This window comes from Stegostoma tigrinum, chromosome 10 (genome assembly GCF_030684315.1).
Source record: "Stegostoma tigrinum isolate sSteTig4 chromosome 10, sSteTig4.hap1, whole genome shotgun sequence".
NCBI lineage: Eukaryota > Metazoa > Chordata > Chondrichthyes > Orectolobiformes > Stegostomatidae > Stegostoma > Stegostoma tigrinum.
This window is the reverse complement of record NC_081363.1, coordinates 90,739,635-90,753,096: the sequence shown is the minus strand read 5'-3', so window position 1 is coordinate 90,753,096 and position 13,462 is coordinate 90,739,635. Positions and strand designations below refer to the sequence as shown.

Below are 13,462 nucleotides of genomic sequence, written 5' to 3'. Positions count from 1 at the left end.
GTTCTACCCGAATTGATCACCCTTGTCACCTCCGTGAAAACTTCAACTGACTTGGTAAGACATAACCTGCCCCGCATAATGCCATGCTGGCTGTCCCTTATTAGCCCATACTTTTGAGACATGAGACACTCACCAGTCTGTAGTTTCCTGGAAAGGCCCTGTTTTCCTGCTTGAACAGAGGAACGACTTTATCCACTCACCAGTCTCCGCAACCCCTCCAGTGCCTGGCAAGGATATCAGATCCTATTGAAAGTAGTGTGTTGATGCATTTGTGTCATGATTGTGTTTTGTTTGAGCCCTAACATTCAAAGCAGTGTAAGAATGTCTTTGCGCAGCAGGCGAGGTGTGATGAGACTGAGCCTTCATACAATTGCAAGATGTTGAAAATTTGCCATTATTTATGAAAACAGTGATAAATTTCCATGATCAACATTTCTGTTACACTGCAATGATTATCCCATGGCGTGTAAAATCAGAAAGATACGATAAAATGAGACTGGGTCATATGCAGGGAGAATGTTTGCCTTTCATGTCTATAGAAGTAGTGAAATATTTCCATGAATCTAAAAGTCACTTTTCCGTTCATTGAAGGACACAATCATCACCTTGGAAGCTTCATCACGATACTACTTTGCACTTCTGAAGAGGGAAGAAGAATGTGCAAATTCAATTCCAAGGTTTTGGAAGTCCCATTGAGAACACGATTCATTTGCGCCGGCATAATGCTCTGACCGAGAAAGAATTGAAGGTGAGTTTGTAGTTTAGAAGATCGCAGCAATTTATGCATCAACTTCTTCATCGATAACGTTCCATTGCTTTCAAACTGCATTTTCCACTCTGCAAGATAATAACTGTTAGAACAAGCAACAGCATCGGTAGATGGTCTTTGGGGAATGCAATGTTACAAAACCCAATCCATTCGACCACATATTTCAGATATGTCAACAAATTAAATATTCCAGCACAGGATAAAACAAGGAAGATGAGAGTGAGGAGGCAATAGTTCTGCTGACAAAAGAACAGAAATTTACCTTTCTCCATTCGAGCAAAAAAGCAGGCACACAAATAAATAATCATCTAACAATGCATGTGTGCAACGGAGGCTACAGGGGGACTAAAAATGCCGATTTGTTGTCATGCGTATTGCTGAAAGGGTGAGTGAAACCGATTCTGTGGTAAATTCGAAGAAATACGGATAATGCATCTCAGGATGTTGGAGAAAGAACATTTATGGACTGAGGCAAATCGTATTGCCCTTTTCAGGAGTTAAGAGGTTCATATTGAATTGAAACACTTCCTCGTGTGCTGAAAGCTTTAGTTTAGTTGCAGCTGGATCGCAATTTCTGTTCCTGGTAGTATTTAGCAAACTGTTAACAGTGAATGTCACTGCACAGAATTCCAAACATAACTCCAATCAGTACAGAAAATATCCAAGGGGTATGATGAGTTGTATCCTCTCATGTTGAACAACGCAGCTACAGATACAATGGAGGCACTGATGATAATCTTCCAAGAATCCTTAGATTGTGGAAAATTCTCAGAGGATTGAAAAATTGTGAACATAACACCATTATTACAAAGATACTTGGACAAAATAGTAAGCAAGTATTGCCAATTTAGGTCAACCTGGGTAGATGTTCATGCCGGCAATGAAAGATGAAATAACAGGGTACTGAGTGTGCTATAACATCCTACAGAGTTAACATCCTTTCATAAAGGGGAAATAATACTTGACAAACTTGCTACGGTGCTTTGAGAAGGAAACAAACATTACTGACGAAGGACCACCAGTTGATGTAGTACATTGAGATTTCAACAAAGCATTTGATAAGGTACAGCTCATAAGGTGTCTCAAAAGAAAAGAGCCCGTGTGTTCAAGGGTAGTATGTTCGGATGGACGGAGGACTGCATCGTAAATAGAAGTAGAGTCGTAGCAGCAGGATGGTAACTTACAAGTCATGTACGGCCACAGAGCGAGTGCTGCGGAGGCCGAACACCTCATGTTGACTGGGTTGATTTCGGAAATGGCAGAGGGGATTGCTATGCTTAGGAAAGTTGGGCTACATTCATTGGAGTTTATAAGATTGAAAAAAAACTTATTTTTTCGACATTTAAGATTCTTAAGAGGCTTGATAGTGTATATCCGTAGAGATTACTCCCATTTGTGAAAGATTTTATGACCAGAGGCCACATTTTCAAATTGGTTGCCTATTAATTCAGGGAAGAATTACTTCTTTCAGGTTGTAGCAATTTATTGAACACTTCAACCAAGAGTTCAGGCAGACCCTCTAATAAGAGACACTTCCTCTGTATTAATTCTCTAGATTTGACAGAAGATCGGCCCTGTGAGAGGGTCAGTACTGAGGTCTTGAAGCTTTGTCAGAAGGCGAATAATGAGTGCAGGCACTGAAGAAGTGCCTCATTGACAGGGGTTCAGTCCTGACCCCTGTGAGAGTTCATCATTGTCAGATGGTCAAAACTGAGACAATGCTTCCTTGTAAAAGGATCAGCACTAAAGATCTGCCACACATTTTTAGTGTCAGTATTGAGGAAATGCAGCAATATGAGTGGGTCCGAACTGTGGGAGTGCATTATTGTCAGAAGGTCAAGACTGAGGCAGCACCTCATTCTAAGGTGAGGCAATGCCATACAAATAGAATGTCAGTCCTGAGATATTGCTACTGTGAGAGGGTCAGAAATAAAGGTGCCTCCTTGTCAGATGGTCAGAACTGAGGGATTGAAGCATTGTCAGAGCTTCAATACTGAGGCCTTGCTTCGTTGTCAAAGGGTCAAATCTGTGGGAGTGCGATATTGTCAGAGGATCAATGCTGAGGCAGTGCCTCATAATAATGGTGTGTTTTTGATGACAGCGTGCATCGAAGTGGTTCTTTTGTGATTCTATCAAGTGCAGTTAAAGGAATGCTTGCCAATTTTCTGAAAGATGAACATTTATTGAGGAAATAAAAGATGGAGAAAGAGTAATTAAAAAGAATAACAAGTAGAGAGTAAAAAAGAATAAGCCTCATGTTCTTGTGGCCGTGAGGGACCCCTCGATCAATGGCTGGCCTGGAGGCTGAGGTTGTTCCTGGCACCGTTCGCGGTCTCATTCCGAGATGACGTCCAGTGCCGAGGAACAAAATGCTCCCTCTGCTCCGGTGTAACAAACGACTTGGCAAAGAAAAAAACCAGTTACAGAAATAAAATTAACTGTAAAACAGGAATGCTGACAGGACTCATTCAAAGTCAACCATTTCTCAAATATCAAGAAATGTTACCCTTCAGCCCATCCTATTCATGGGGTTGGAACTGCTAGTACCACACGAATGCAGCATCACGACTGAGGCAATGCAGCACTGTGCGAGGGTCAGTATTAAGGCTCAGTTTTGAGGCAGTGCCTTGATGTTATGGAGTCAGAACATTATTGCCACATGTTCAATACAGACAGTGTGTTGACCCTCTGTCAATGCTTCAATGCCTCAGTGCCTACCCTCTGATAATGAATCACTCCAACAGTTCTGACCCTATCTTGCAAGACCTCAGTATGACCTTTCTGACCCTATTACACTGGGCCACTGCTGCAGTACTGACCGTCTGATAATGATGCAATACCTCAGTTCTGACCCTCTGACAGTTGTGCAACACCTCAGTCCGCACCCTTTCATCATTCGGCACTTCCTCAATTATGAGCCCTTTGTGAGTTAGTTGTGAGGCAAGACTTCATTGCTGCAGTGTCAGTGCTGAGAGCGGGCCTTTTTATTAGCTCATCAGTACCTAAGGTACTGGCTAATTGTCAGCAGGTCAGTTCTGAGGCAGCGTCTCTTTGCCCGAACCCTGATTCTAAACCCAGCCTCAGCCCTAAACCCATACAAACGCTCGCCTCAGGCTAGCCCTCACCTCAGCATTAACCCTAACCCTAACCCTATCCTCAGCGTAAACCCTCCCTACCCTCAGCCCTAATGCTGATCCTCAGACCGAACATCTAGTCTCAGCCCTAAAGTGAGCCTCAGTCCTACCACTAGCTATGGCCTCAGCCCTAAAATGAACCGTAACACACAGCCCCAATTAACGCTTAGCCTCAACCCCAACCCTCGCCTAAGCTCCAAGTCTAACCTCAGCCCTAACCTAACCCCCAATACTTGCCTGCCAGAGAGTTAGTACTGAGGAAGTGCTTTAGTTTCAGAGATTTAGTCCTGAGAATGCGCTTCGTTTTCAGAGTGACCATCTGAAACAGCGTCTCATTGAAATGGGGTCAGAATTGCTGGAATGCTACATGGAATGGTGACAGATTGTAGGACTGTCGGTGGGTCAGATCTGAGGTAGTGCATCAACGGTGGATGGTCAGTCTTGAGGGAGTTCAGAGGATCAACGAAGAGGGAATGCCTCAATGCAATGGCGACAGAACTGAGAGAGGGCCACAGGATTAGAGATATGCCACATGATTCGAGATGGTAGGAAGTGCCTCATTGTCAGCAGGTCCGTTTTGTGGCCGGTCGCCACAGCTGGAGAGTCAGTTCTGAGGCAGTGCGTCTTTGTCAGAGGGTCTGTACTGAAGCAGTGCCTCATTATTCGAGAGGGTTTGGTGTGAGGCAGTATCTGATTGGTGCAAGGTCAGCCCTAAGGGAGTGCCTCTTTGTCAGAGGGTCAATACTGAGTTAGCGACTCATTGTGAGGAGTTCAGAATTGAGGGACTGCCACGTGATGAGAGGGTCAAAACGGAGGTAGTGTGGCTGTATCTGACAGTCCGAAGGGAGTACCATTGTTAGAAGGTCAGTTCTGAGAAACTGCCTCCGTGTAATGGCATCAGCATTGAAGCTAACCACGTGACGAGCCGATAAAAACTAAGTTATTGCGGTAGCATCAGAGGGCCAGATCTGTAGGAGTGCATTATTTTCAGAGGTGAATACTGAGGCACAGCCTCAGTGTAAGGGGGTCAAAATTAAGGGAGTGCCACACAATTACAGGGCAGTACGGAAGTATTACAGCACTGTGTGCGGCGCAGAATCGATGGAGTGCATCATTGTTATACAGCCACAAGTGAGGCAGCGCCTCATTGTAATGGATCAGAATAGGGTCAGTACTGAGAGTCAGTACAGAGGTAGTACAGAACTGTGGAGGTGTCAGAACTGAGGGAGAGCACCATTGTCAGCTGGTCAAAAGTGCCCCATTGTCGTAAGATCAGAACTGAGGGTGTGCCGCACAATGAGAGGGTCAAAATAGAGGAAGTGACTCTTTGTCAGTGTTAATACTGAAGTATGACCTCATCTTGAGGGGATCAGGCTTCAGAGAATGCATTGTTGTCAGAGGGTCGGCACTGCAGCAGGGCTATGTTGTAAGGGGGTCAGAATTGAAGGAGTGCCACCCGTTTTAGAAGGTCAGTACAGAGGTAATCTAGCACTGTCAGAGGTAAGTCCTGATGGAGTGCCTCATTGTCATTGGATCAGTTTTCAGGCAGTACCTCTTTGGCAGAGCGTCAGTACTGACGCAGTGCCTGATTGTAATGGGATCAGAATTCAAGTAGTGCCACTGCCTCACTGAGGTACTGCAGCTCTATCAGAGGGTCAGTGGCCTATTGTCAGAGGGTCTGTTTGAGCCAGTGCCTACTTGGCAGAGTGTCAGCAATTAGGGAGTTTGCCTTTATCAGAGGGTCAGAACTAGAGAGTGCATTTGTAGCAGAGTGTCAATACTCAGCCTTGTCCGCCCAAGTCCAACGCCAGCACCTCCACATCATCCGCCCACCCTGAGGACTGACCCTCCACCAATGAGCTACTGCCTCACACTGGACTGACCAACAATGAGACACTATCCCTCCAGACCCCCTGACAAAGAAGCAGTGCCTCAGTACTGACCGTCAGGCAAGGAAGGCTCTCTGTCAGTACTGACCCTCTCACAAGGAGACACTGCCTCAGATCATGACCCTCTGACAATAATGCACGCCCACAGTTCAGATTCTATGACACTGTTGCAGTACCTCAGCACTGAGTCTCTGTTAGTGTGGCACTGCTTCAATTCTGACCCTTCTATAATGAGACACTGCCTCAGTATCGACAGTCTGATAATAGTTCACTCCCACTATTCTGATGCTCTGACAGTGCTGCTATACCTCAGTACTCACTAATTAACAATGAGGGTTAGCGTGAGAGGGTGGCGAGGGTTAGGGTTTGGGTTAGGACCAAGGCTAGGGGTTAGGTGTGAGGATTGGACGAGGTTTTGGATGAGGGTAGAGTTAGGGTGAGGGATGAGACTTGTGTTAGGGTGACTAATGAGGTTAAGTTTGGAGTTCGGGGTAGGGCTCGGGAGAGGTTTTGGGTTAAGGCTGAGGTTAGGCTTAGGGCTGAGTCTATGGTTAGGGTTAGAGCTCAGACCACATTTAGGTTTGGGGCTGAGGCTTCTGCTTAGGTTGAGGGTGAGTGTTAGGCCTGAGGCTAGGCTTAGGCCTGAAGCCGCGGTTAGGTTTGGGGTTGGACTGATTAGACCCACTCTGACCCATTACAATGAGGTACTACCACAGAACTGACTCTCTGTCGATAAAGAGCATGAGATGCTGTCAGCTTGTCCAATCAGAGGCCCAATATTAAGGAAATAGTGCACTGTTGGAGGGGTTGATAAATATAATATAAAGGGAGTGCTGCACTGTCAGAGGGTTAATGACGTGGGAGTGCTGAAATAGCGCAGAATCAGACCTGAGAGAGTGCTGCACGTTCAGAGAGTTAGTACTGAGGGAGTGCTATAATGTCAGAGGATTGATATCAAGAGGCACCGCCGAAGGATCAGTAGCGCAGTACTGTCCGAAGGCCAATATTGAGAGAGTTCTGCTGCATCAGTGGCGGTCGACATTACAGAATTGCGACACTATCAGTGTATGGATGTCAGACGGTCAGTTCTGAGGGAGGGCTACGCTGTTGGAGGGTCAATATTGAGTGTGTGCGCGACACTCAGATGATCACTTTGTTGGAGTTCTGCACTGTAACGGAGTGCCACACTGGCAGCGGGTTAATATTAAGGGAGTGCTGCACTGTCAGAGGGTTAAAGATGACGGAGGGCTTCTCTTTGTGGGGGTGGGTATGAAAGAGAACCTCCCGTTCGGGGATCAATATTAATGTTGTAGAGTCAGTAGAGAGGCAGTGCTGCACTGTGGAGGGTCAATAAGAAGCATGTAGCTCCACTGGCAAGGTGCCAGTGATGACAGAATGCTGCACTGCCAGAGGATCAGCAATGAGGGAAAACTGTATTGTCAGAGTGTCTTCGTCAAGAAAGTGCCACTCTGTCGGAAGGTCAATATTAAGGGAGTGCTGCACTGTCACAGGATCAATATTAGGGGTGTGCTGCACTAACAGAGGGTCAGTGTTGATTGAATGCTTGACTGTTGCAGAGCCAGGACTGAGGGAATCCTGCATCGTTACGGTGTCATCATTGAGGGAGTGCTGCACTGTTGAAGGGCCGATAGTAAGGGAGTGTGACACTGTCAGAGTGTCATTACCAAAGGTGGGCTACAGTATCAAAGGGTGAGTAATGAGGGAATGCTGCGCTGTCGGAGGGTCAGCACTGAGGTGGGCTGTGCTGTCAGATCGTCAATATAAATAATAATGTCAGGGGAGTGCTGCATTGTGAGTTGGTCCATATGAAGGGAACGCTGAAACTGTCAGTGATGCTCAGGGTGTGCAACACTGTCAGAGGGAGTGATGTACTCCGAGTGTCAGCACGGAGGCTGACCTTCACTGTAATTGTGTCAGAATTAAAAGACCGGTCAGAGGATCTAAACTGAGGCATTTCAGAGCCATCAGAAGGTCGAAACTGAGGTGTTTCAGATCAGTTTGAGGGTGCCTCATTTTAATGTGGTCAGACTTGAGCAAGTGCTTCATTGTCAGAGGCTCAGAACCAAGTGAGTGCCTCGTTATCAGACACTGTCCTAAAGAGGCCCTTGTTGTTCGTGGCTGTATTGTAAGGCAATTCCTCATTGCTGCAGGATCAGCCTTGAGAGTGTGCCAGTCTGGAAGGAGTGCCTAAAAACTGAGGGAGTGCTACACAATTAGAGATTCAGCGCTGAGTAAGTGCCTCATTGTCACAGAGTTAGTTCTGAGGCAGGGTCACATTGCCTTAGGGTCAATTCTGAGGGTGTATTAGGAGCAGACTGTAAATACTGAGTCAGTACCTCAGTGCATTGGATTCAGAGTTGATGGAGTACAAGATGATTAGAAGTTCAGTCCTGAAGTATTGCAGCTCTGTCAGAGGGTCAGAACTGAGGGGGCAGTGCTTTACTGTCAGCGGATCAGTTCTGAGGCAGTACCTCATTGCTGGAGGGTCAGATGTGGACGAGTGTCACATTGTCAGAAGGCCAGTTCTGAATAAGTGACTTTTTGTCAGAAGGCCAATACTCAGTCAGTGGCTCATTTTGAGCAGATCAGAATTGAGGGTTTGCAACACTTGTCGAGATTCAGTCTGGAGACATTACTGCTACACGCCTGAATTGAGGGAGTGCTGCAAGATTGGAGGGTGAAAATAAACCCGAAAACAGTGACCCCTTTCAATAACCTGTAAAACACAGGGATGACTGTAAATAATCCCTAAAACGCAGAGGCCTTTGTAGGAGTGCCTCAGTGTAATGTTTTCAGAATTGAGGGAGTGCCACGTGATTACAGATTCACTGCTGATGGAGTAGCTCATTGTCACAGGGTCAGTTCTGAGGCAGGGCTGCTTTGCTGGAGGGTCACTTCTGAGTGAGTGTATTAGTATCAGCCCCATGTTGTAGGGACTGTACTTTTCCAGGAAGACAGTTAGAATAATCTTTAATTATAAACTAATCTGAAATACTGTTTGACTTGTTAAGGTTACAATACATCCTGAGTCACCTACAGAATACGCACTTGCTCTCCCTGTCTCTCTGGGTAAGCAAAGGTAGTTTCTTTCAGACTACTCTCAGAAATAAAGTGCTGCGCTGCTGGTCAGTATTGAAGGAATGCTCCATTGTTGGAGGATCAGTACTGAGGGAGTGCTGGACTGTCACAGGGCCAAGATTATGGGTGTGCTGTGCTTTCAGAAGGTCACAAGCAAACAAGCACTGCCAGACATAAAAAACAAAAGAACTGCGGATGCTGTAAGTCGGGAACAAAAAGAAAGTTGCCGGAAAATCTCAGCAGGCCTGGCAGCATCTGTGCAGGAGAAAACAGATTCAACGTTTCGAGTCCATTGAACCTTCCTCAGAACTGGGGATCTTCCTCAGAACAGTTCTGAGGAAGGGTCACTGGACCCGAAATGTTAGCTCTGTTTTTGCCTCCATGGATGCTGCCAGACCTGCTGAGCTTTTCCAGCACTGCCAGACAACTGCCGCTCTGATTGTGAAACACTCCCTCAGTACTGACCCTCCAACACTGCGTACTCTCTGATGACTGATTCTCTGACGGTGCATCTCTGCCACAGAATTAACCCGCCGTCATACTGGTGTTCTCTCAGCAATAACACTCTGAGAATGCCATGCTCCCTTACCATTGACACTCTGGCCGTGGGACACCACTTCAAATTTAACCCTTCAGCAGTGCAGCACACACTCATCATTGCCTCTCTGATATTGCAGTGCTGCCTTCATACTGACCCTTTCACAGTGCAGGACACACTAATATTGAACATCTTCAAGTGCCGCTCTCCCTCAGTGCTGACCCCCCTCTCATTTCTGACCCATTCAGTGTAGCATACCCTTTATTCTGAACCCCTCAGTGCAGCACTCCCTCAACGCTGACCTGCTTCAGTGCTGACCCCCTTCAGTCCTGATCCCCCTCAGAACAGCACTCCCGCAGTGCTGACCCCACACTGTGCTGCACTCCCTCAGAGCTCACCCACTTATCGCTGATGACCCCCTCACTTCAGCACTCCCTGATGACCTGGTCGTGCATCGCTCCCTTTCTCCGACCCCTCGGACGGTGCAGCACTACGTCAGCGCTGACCCGCCAACAAGATAATGTCAGAGAGATGTTTTCCCATCACATTGACCCTCTGAGACTGGAGCATTTACTAATGTTGGCCCTCTCACAGTGAAGCTCTCCGTTTAGTCCCTCTGACAGGCCGCATGCCTTTTATTACAGGTCTTTTCACAACGCACTGCCCCGTCATCATTGATTCTCTGACAGTGCAGCCCTCTGTTAATATTGAATTTGTGACAGTGCACAACTCCATTAATATTTGCCCTCTGATAGTGCAGCTCTTCCTCAGTCCTGACTCTCTGACAATGCAGCAGTCCCCTAATTACTGTCAGAGGGTCGATGCTGAGAGAATGCTGCACTGTCAGAGTCAGCTGCCCGCAGTCCTATCAGACATTCAGTATTGAAGGTATGGGAGAGGGTGAGTGTCAGTGAATTCTGCACTGCAACAGGGCCAACAGTGGTGTCCCATGGCCAGAGTGTCCATGGTAAGGAAGAACTGCAATGTCAATGTAACAGGGTCAGGACTGAGGTCAGAATTGAGACAGCACTGCAGGATTAGAGAGTCAGTGTTGTGGCTGAGGAGCACTCTGAGGTCCAGTACTGAGGGAAAGCTTCATGATCAATGGGTCAGTTCTAAAGCTGTGCTACTTTGTCAGAGGGCCATACTAATGCAGTGCCTCATTGTAATGGGATAAGAATTGAGGGAATGTCGCACATGCATCACTAGCTCATCATTGACTGTCTAACAGTGCAGCACACTCTTAGTATTGACCTTCCAACAGTGTAGAGCAGTGTGACACATTCAGTATTAAGAGAGTACTGCACTGTCAGAGGGTCAATGATGGGAGAGTGCTGTGCTGTTGGAAGGTGTGTACTGAAAGGGAGCCGCCCTGCCAGAGGGCCTATATTAAGGCAGTGCAGCATTGTGAGAGGGTCGATATTGAGTGCATGCTCCTGTCTCAGAGGGTCAATTTGATGGGACAACATGCCTCTGAAACTAACTTGTTGGAGTGCTGCACCGCCTGAGGGTTCGTCTGAAGGGAGTGATGCCCTGTCAGATGATGAGCTTTCCCTCATCTTTAACCGTCTGACAGTGCAGCACTCCCATAATATTAACCCGCTACCAGTGTGGCACTTGCTTACAATTGAACTTCTGACAGTGCACAAGTCCAACAAAATGATCCTCTTGAGTGTCGCACACACTCAATATTGGCCCTCCAACAGTGCAGCACTCCCTCAGGACTGACTGTCTGACATTGTTACGTGGATCGTGTAGCAATCCTGTAATATTGACCCACTGACACAGCAGAACTCCCTCAATATTGTTTTTCTGACAGTATTGCACTACTGATCCTTCGGCAGTGCCCCTTGATATCAATCTTTTCACATTAGACCACTCCCTCAGCACTAACTCTCTGAATGTGCAGCACTTCTCAGGACTGATTCTGTGATATTTCAGCACTCCCACATCATTAACCCTCTGACAGTGCAGCCCTCCCTTTATATCAACCCTCCAACAGTGCAGTGTTTCCTTAATATTGGACCTCTGATTGTGTGATACTCCCTCAGTGCGAAACTCTGACAATACAGCGCTCTCTCTGAAATAACTCTCTGATTAAGCACTTCCTCTGTGCTAACCCTCTGAAAATGGAGCTTTCTCTCATTACTGATCCTTTGCAGTGCTGCACTGCCTCAGTACTCACTCACCACAAGTGCAGCACTCCATTAAGAGTGATCCTCTGACAGTGTGGCACTCCCCTAATATTGGCCCACTGACTGTGTGGCACTCCCTTAATACTGACCTGCTCGCGGTGCATCACTGCTCTAATATCAAACCTGCAGCTCTATCAGAGGGTCTGTCCTGAGCAAGTGCCCCATCGTCAGCATGTCAATTCTGAGGCAGTGCCTCGATATCAGTGAGTCAACATTGAGGTAGCTCCTGACGGTCAGAATTACGGGAGTGCCTCATATTTAGAGGGTCATTAACTGAGGGACAGCCTCACGATCAGCGGGTCAGTCTTTACGGACTGCCTTATAGCCAGTGTGTCAGTTCTGAGGCAGTGCCCTCAATGTAACAGATTTAGAAATGGGGTAGGGGGCACATGATTAGAAGGTCAGTAGTAAGCTATTGGAACTTTGTCAGAGGGTCAGTACTCAGCGAGTGCCTCATTGACATCGGGTCCATACAGAGGGTTTGCACTGAGGGAATGCTTCCTTGTCAGAGATTCAGAACTGAGAAAGTGCCTCATTGTCAGAGGCTCATTCCTGAGGCAGTGCCTCATTGTCAGAGTGACATAATCAGATAGCACTCCCTCAATTCTAAACCTTAATACTGACCCTCTGACAATGAAGCACTGCCTCAGGACTGACCCTATGATAATGAAGTGTTCCTCAGGATTGAACCATTGACGATGTGACTCTCCATTCGTGTTGACCTTCTGATAATGGGGTCCTCCTTAAGTATTGACCCTCTGACGGTTGTGCACTGCCTCAGTACTGACCCTCTAAATATCTGCCACTCCGTCAATTCTGACCTCCTTACGATGAGGCATTACCTCAATACTGACTGGGGTGCAGGTCTCTGGCACAGAGTCTGTCGCTCTTGCAACGAAGGGAAGGGGTTATAGGAGGAGAGTGTTAGTCATTGGGGACTGAATAGTTAGAGGGACAGATAGAAGGCTTGTTTGGAACCGAAGAGATTCACGATTGGTGCGTTGCCTCCAGGTGCTAGGGTCCGTGTTGTCTCGGATAGTGTCTTTGGGGTCCTGAAGGGAGACGGTGACCAGCCCCAAGCCATGGTCCACATAGGTACCAACGACATAGGTAGAAAGAGGGATAGGGATGTCAGGCAGGATTTCAGGGAGCTCCGCTGGAAGCTGAGAGCTCAAACAAACGGAGTGGTTATCTCTGGTTTGTTACCCGTGCCAAGTGATAGCGAGGCAAAGAACAGGGAGAGATTTCAGCTGAACACATGGCTGCAGGGATGCTGCAGGTGGGAGGGCTTCAGGTACATGGACAATTGGGGCTCATTCTGGGGAAGGTGGGACCTCTACAAACAGGACGGTATCCACTTGAACCAGAGGGGCACTAATATCCTGGGCGGGAAATTTGCTAGTGCTGTTCGGGTGGGTTTAAACTAGCTTAGCAAGGGGATGGGAAACTGTGGTGTAGTTTCAGTACACAGGAGAAAGAGAATAGAGAGGACATGGACAGGATCTCAGTGTCACAGGAGTGTGCTGGCAAACAGCAAGCTGAATTCAAGTGTGTCTACTTCACTGCCAGGAGTATCCGGAATAAGCGAGGTGAGCTTGCAGCATGGATAGGTACCTGGGGCTTCGATGTTGTGGCCATTACGGAGACATGGATAGAGCAGGGTCAGGAATGGATGTTGCAGGTTCCAGGGTTCAGATCTTTGAGTAAGATCAGGTAAGGTGGGAAAAGAGGGGGAGGTGTGGCTTTGTTTGTCGAGGACAGTATAACGGAGGCTGAAAAAACTTTTGAGGAGGACTGGTCTACTGAGGTGGGATGGGCTGATGTCAGAAACAGGAGAG

General features: G+C 47.2%; 1 protein-coding gene across 1 annotated transcript in view; it reads left to right on the top strand.

The window, feature by feature from the left end:
* Window positions 1-644: 644 nt before the first annotated feature.
* LOC132210073 (utrophin-like) overlaps window positions 645-13,462 on the top strand; it is a 39,781-nt gene continuing 26,963 nt past the window's right edge. The window contains exon 1 of the mRNA XM_059649386.1: window positions 645-748. The gene's annotated coding sequence lies outside the window, so the exon portion shown is untranslated. The remainder of the gene's footprint in view (window positions 749-13,462) is intronic.